The sequence below is a fragment of the Malania oleifera genome, chromosome 6 (assembly GCF_029873635.1).
Source record: "Malania oleifera isolate guangnan ecotype guangnan chromosome 6, ASM2987363v1, whole genome shotgun sequence".
Classification (NCBI taxonomy): Eukaryota; Viridiplantae; Streptophyta; class Magnoliopsida; order Santalales; family Ximeniaceae; genus Malania; species Malania oleifera.
Window position 1 is genome coordinate 109731022 of NC_080422.1, and position 6801 is coordinate 109737822.

The window sequence follows — 6801 nt, forward strand, 5'->3', positions numbered from 1 at the left end:
GGAAGCAAATAAACTCGACTTTATTCAAACCAGAGCGCTAATTATTCATGTTACAATCACTTATTTCAAAAGAAGAAAATTACACAAACGTAAATATCTGAAATCATACTATATTTCTAATTAAATCTTTATTTTTCTAATCCCCACCCGCATGCTTACTAAGCCTGATTTCCGACATGTCCTTCAGAGTTATCTGAAATAAAATATGATTGGGGTGAGACGACGCTCAGTAAGTAAATAAGATTATTATTAGTGTGTGGCCAAAATGAGCTTTTAAAGAATTTCGTAAAACAATATTTAATACTATAACTTCAAAACTGCTTTTAGAATAAACATAAATTTAAAAATTTCTGCATAAAACTTTTGTCATCAATTTCAACAGTAAATTTTTAAATCATATACTATAACTGCTAAATTAAACTTTTAACTTTAAAACTGTAAAAATATTTAATGATAAACATACATATACTTTTCCTTGTACGTTTTCCTTAGATCGTCATTTAAGCACCAAAATGATCATTTTCACGTAAACTTACACTTTTCCTTCAAATCATCAGTAACTTTGTACACGTAATTAAATATGTATAAACATATATTGTAAAAACCACCCTTAGGCCTGTTTGCCGTAAGTCATGTTTACCCCCATGACTGGGTTGTGCGGTCCGAAGACTGGACTTAGCTGGCTGGCCGACCAAACTAAATCAACGTACGTAAACTTTAAGTGAGATTTTCCTTATTAAGTCCTGGACTTAAACCAGGTGTGCACTCAGGAGAAATCCACTAACATAAATAACCACTCTGTAAACAGTGTGGGTGCACTCTGATCCGTATAAACTTTAAGCTGCGGTACCGAGCATCTGTAACTTTGAACTTTCGTTGCCATAAGGGGTTTGAAAATCATCTTATTATCATTTATGCAATTTAAAATAATATCGTGAAAATCTTATCTTTACTCATATTTACATAAAAAATGTAACGTAGAAATAAACTCATGCCACACAATTTTTGTGTTAAAAATATATATATAATTTTATTTTTGAATAGAAAGAAATGCTGAAAATTTACCCGAGGGGATTGAAACATTTCTTAACCCAAAAAAATAGATGCAAGTATATTAAAGATAGAACTGGTATAATTAAATATGCGTGAAAATAAACTCATGAAAATTTTGTGGAACTAATTGACATAATTAAAATTTACGTACAAAATAAGCTCGGGTATGAATTTAAAATAAAAAGAAACTAACATAATCAAAATTTACTTACCTTCTTCTTTTACCGCGTGCTACGAACACAATAACTATCTTTAAGAAATGAGATCGGAAAGAGTGGGTGATTGAGAACTTACTCAAAATTCTCACTCCACCACAAATTCTTTCACTCACTAATCCTTCTCTTCCTTAGAAAATTGTTGTGAAAAATGAAGGTTGAGAGCTCCCTATTTATAGGAAAATTTTGGGGAAGAAATAGAATTTATAAAAGTGTGGGGAGATGGGTGAAATTATAATTTTTTAAAATTAAAGAATGGGCAAGGTATGGGTTGAGTATGGGATAGGGATGGAGGCCATGTGGGGGTGCTTGCCACCATTCCCACTAAATAATTTTTTTTAATTAATTACTTACCTAATTAATTAATCAATAACTTAATTAATTATTCTATTATTTTATTATTATTTTTTTCTAATCATTATTATCATTATTATTATCATTGTTATTAATTTTAAACTACTTTTAGTATTTATTTATTTTATTATTTATTTTTGAACAAGAATTAAATTTAAATTTTAAAAACTCATGTGGGCCCCACATGGTCTTGTGGGCCCCACACAACTTCCAGACCCGAATGGATCCTACGTAACTCGAATAACTCTTATACGATTTTATGCATCCTACATAGCTTTGAGACTTGTGAAAACCTCCATACGGCTTCGGGACTCATGTGGGCCCCACACAGTCTTGTGGGCCCCGCATAGGATACCTATATTATTATTATTTTATCATATATTTCTACAAATTATATCAGTTAAAACATTATTTTATGTACTTATTTACGTATATAAACAGTGTCTTGTGGCTCCGGGACTCATGTGGACCCCACATAGTCTTGTGGGCCCCACATATGATACCTATATTATTATCATCTTATTATGTATTTCTACAAATTATGTCTGTCAAAACACTATTTTATGTATATATACTTATTTACGTGTACAAATAGTATCTATCCTGTTTATCCTATGAAATTCCATTTTGACCAGGCCGACCTCCAGGGAGCGACTGAGCCGCAATGGTCTCTGAGCACTCGCTAAGACAAGGTCTTTCTTAGGCATCAAACATGGAATCAAGGATCCTACAGAAAAACACTTCCGTATTGATATTAACTTAATGACTATTTTTATTATTTTATTATTATTATACTTTAATCATATATATATATATATATATATATATTTTTTTTTGGGTCATCACAATCTCCCCTCCTTATAAAAATTTCGTCCTCGAAATTTGCTAATTTAAAATGAGTACTGTATAATTGGTTTGCGCTATTAGAAAGAGTAAATTGATTAATGATTTAATTAAGTCTTAGAATAGATTGAGGGTCAATTTGACTAAGTTTTTTATTTTGGGAATTGAAGTGTGAATCGTCGGTCTAATAGTGGTTGAAATGGAAAAGAAATTCAGAAGATATGGAAAAGGATAATTATATATATGTACATATATTATACATCTCCTATAAATAAATAAATAAAAATATACGAGATCTGGCCTTTAGAGCCTTAGATCAACGTCAACATCTATCGCAGTACTAGCGGTGTCACTGCTAACCGCTTGTGTTCTTTCTTGGCAGAGTTGACCTCTTATAATATCGCCGGCTTGGGTCGGAAAAAGGGAGAGGTCGCCCATTTGTTCGGCGAAGGAGGAAGAGCTACTCTCTTCCCGAGTTATTGGTGGCCCATATATGAGTCTCATTGCGAATCGGGTTTCCTTGAAATGGTGAAGTAGGCCAGCATTATCCGAAACCCTTAGTGTGGTGACTACGATATTGCCATTGTAAGGGATATGGCTCATTGGTGAGATATTAGTTGTACGTTTCACAGTCGGAATATTCTCGATAGGGAAGAGGGTTGGAAGAATGGCAAGGGTACTGCTCGGGTCGGTAGTGGCGGAGGAGGTAATATGGAGAATTGTTGGGGTAGTAGTTGAGATAGTGGCTTCTCCAACTGATCCCCGCCTACGCCTACGGTTCTCAAACCAAAAGCGTATATTTTTCGGCTCGATTGGACCATACCGTCGGAGTTGTGCTGCAAGCAAGATAGTCTGCTCCACTGAAGGGAGTTCCCCTTGACTGTTGTGGAAGACCTCCTCTAGAATCTCCAGCTGTGCCTTACCGGGTTTCCATCTTTGAATCGACGATCTAGTGCTGCTCTCAGCAACTTCGGGAGTTGGGTGATTTGGCAACATTTTCGAGTAATGAGACAACTAAGAGACAAGTTGGGAAGAGCTAATCACTACAAATCGAAATGTGATTATTCAAGATGATAGAAAACTGTGATGCTTAGAGTTCGAGGAGGGCGTACCCTTTTTATAAGGGAATGGCCGCGTGTTGTGGAAATCGAGAGAGAGCGACGTGTGTCACGGATATCGAGCAACGCGTTTTGCACAAATCGAGAGAGAACGATAAGTGTCACGAGAATCAAGAGAGGACGACGCGTGTCATGGATATCAATCAACACATTTTGCACAAATCAAGGGATAACGATGTGTGTCGTGAGAACCGAGACGGGGTGACGCGTGTCACAGATATCGATTAACGCGTTTTGCACAAATCGAGGGATAGCGACATGTGTCGCGGAAATTGAGCGAGTGACACGTATTGCAAAATTTGCAAACTCTAGGTTCTTTTTATGTTTTTACATCTTTATTAATGCTTTAACTATAATTAATTTCATCCTTAGATCACCACTTGGGTGGGTGGCCTAGTGGTAAGGAACCGGCCGTGCATCCATGTGATCGCGGGTTCGAGTCCCCACTACGCCCAAGTGGTCTCATGCCCTGACCTTGCTTCGGGGGTAAGTGAGTTATAGCCGATGATTTCCACCCATGAGGCCCCCTTTTTTTTTTTTTTTTTATAACTACAAGAGTACCCCTTATATATATATATATATATATATATATATATGTATATATATATTCCATTAACATTAGTATTATTATTATTATTATTATTATTAGATCAAATAAATGTTGGGCATGTTTAGCCGATTAATGATTTGACATTGGTTAGTTATTTGAAGGAAATTAGTAAATTTTTATATTGCTTTCATTAAAAATATATATATATATTTTTTATAGAAAATTTTAAGTTGTATTAACTTTTATAAATTTATACAAAATTAAAGATTTCATCAAAATTTGTACTCCTAAATTAAACTTGGATACTTGATGGAAATTGAATATGTAATGGGAAAAAAAATAGATATACATATTTAACTTGCACATGCTAAGGGATTATATATATATTGAATTTAAATATAATAAGTAATATTTAAATGATATTTAATTCCTTATATACTAATACAAAATAAAAATTAAAGATTTTGTCAAAATATATATTCCTAAATTAAGCTTGAATGTTTTGTTGATAACTGAATATGTAATGTAAAAATACATATTCATATCCAACTTATACATGCAAAGAAATTTTTGGTAAATTCAGATTTCATAATAGACCGTTTGTTCATATCTATTTGTATGTGTAGCACTTCTAAATTGAGTAGGGTCTAATAGGTTATTTCTTATAAATTTAGTGAAAATAACAACAGTAAAAATAATTAAATCTCAAATATTATTATTATATTTATATATATATAAAAAAAAATTTTAAATTATTAATTGCATTTGACAATTAATTATGAATCATCAATATGGGTACGTGTTTCTACAAACATAAATAATATATTTAAATTAATTAACGTGTCTTCAATAATAGTACTATTTTTCTTAGAGAATTTATAATTATTACCTGTCTTTGGGAGCCTTCACGTAAATCTCATTTCCTCAAATGCTACTATCTTTAGGATCCATTCTTAAATAATGATCAAATGTTATTTTAAAATCATAAATCTATTATTAATGCATAATAATATAACAAACTAAAATAAATATTCTAAACTACCCAATCCTACCCAAATCATATTTTATACCTATGCTCTGATAAAATTTATATATTAGATTATGCAGAACCTATATCCTATGCTCTGGTAAAATTATTTCTTTAAAGTCTACAGAACCTATAACCTATTGCTCTGATACCAAATGTAACACCCCGACCCCGAGGGGCCTGAGATATTAACTTTTTACTACTGATTTACAGCGGAAGCAAATAAACTCGACTTTATTCAAACCAGAGCGCTAATTATTCATGTTACAATCACTTATTTCAAAAGAAGAAAATTACACAAACGTAAATATCTGAAATCATACTATATTTCTAATTAAATCTTTATTTTTCTAATCCCCACCCGCATGCTTGCTAAGCCTGATTTCCGACATGTCCTTCAGAGTTATCTGAAATAAAATATGATTGGGGTGAGACGACGCTCAGTAAGTAAATAAGATTATTATTAGTGTGTGGCCAAAATGAGCTTTTAAAGAATTTCGTAAAACAATATTTAATACTATAACTTCAAAACTGCTTTTAGAATAAACATAAATTTAAAAATTTCTGCATAAAACTTTTGTCATCAATTTCAACAGTAAATTTTTAAATCATATACTATAACTGCTAAATTAAACTTTTAACTTTAAAACTGTAAAAATATTTAATGATAAACATACATATACTTTTCCTTGTACGTTTTCCTTAGATCGTCATTTAAGCACCAAAATGATCCTTTTCACGTAAACTTACACTTTTCCTTCAAATCATCAGTAACTTTGTACATGTAATTAAATATGTATAAACATATATTGTAAAAACCACCCTTAGGCCTGTTTGCCGTAAGTCATGTTTACCCCCATGACTGGGTTGTGCGGTCCGAAGACTGGACTTAGCTGGCTGGCCGACCAAACTAAATCAACGTACGTAAACTTTAAGTGAGATTTTCCTTATTAAGTCCTGGACTTAAACCAGGTGTGCACTCAGGAGAAATCCACTAACATAAATAACCACTCTGTAAACAGTGTGGGTGCACTCTAATCCGTATAAACTTTAAGCTGCGGTACCGAGCATCTGTAACTTTGAACTTTCGTTGCCATAAGGGGTTTGAAAATCATCTTATTATCATTTATGCAATTTAAAATAATATCGTGAAAATCTTATCTTTACTCATATTTACATAAAAAATGTAACGTAGAAATAAACTCATGCCACACAATTTTTGTGTTAAAAATATATATATAATTTTATTTTTGAATAGAAAGAAATGCTGAAAATTTACCCGAGGGGATTGAAACATTTCTTAACCCAAAAAAATAGATGCAAGTATATTAAAGATAGAACTGGTATAATTAAATATGCGTGAAAATAAACTCATGAAAATTTTGTGGAACTAATTGACATAATTAAAATTTACGTACAAAATAAGTTCGGGTATGAATTTAAAATAAAAAGAAACTAACATAATCAAAATTTACTTACCTTCTTCTTTTACCGCGTGCTACGAACACAATAACTATCTTTAAGAAATGAGATCGGAAAGAGTGGGTGATTGAGAACTTACTCAAAATTCTCACTCCACCACAAATTCTTTCACTCACTAATCCTTCTCTTCCTTAGAAAATTGTTGTGAAAAATGAAGGT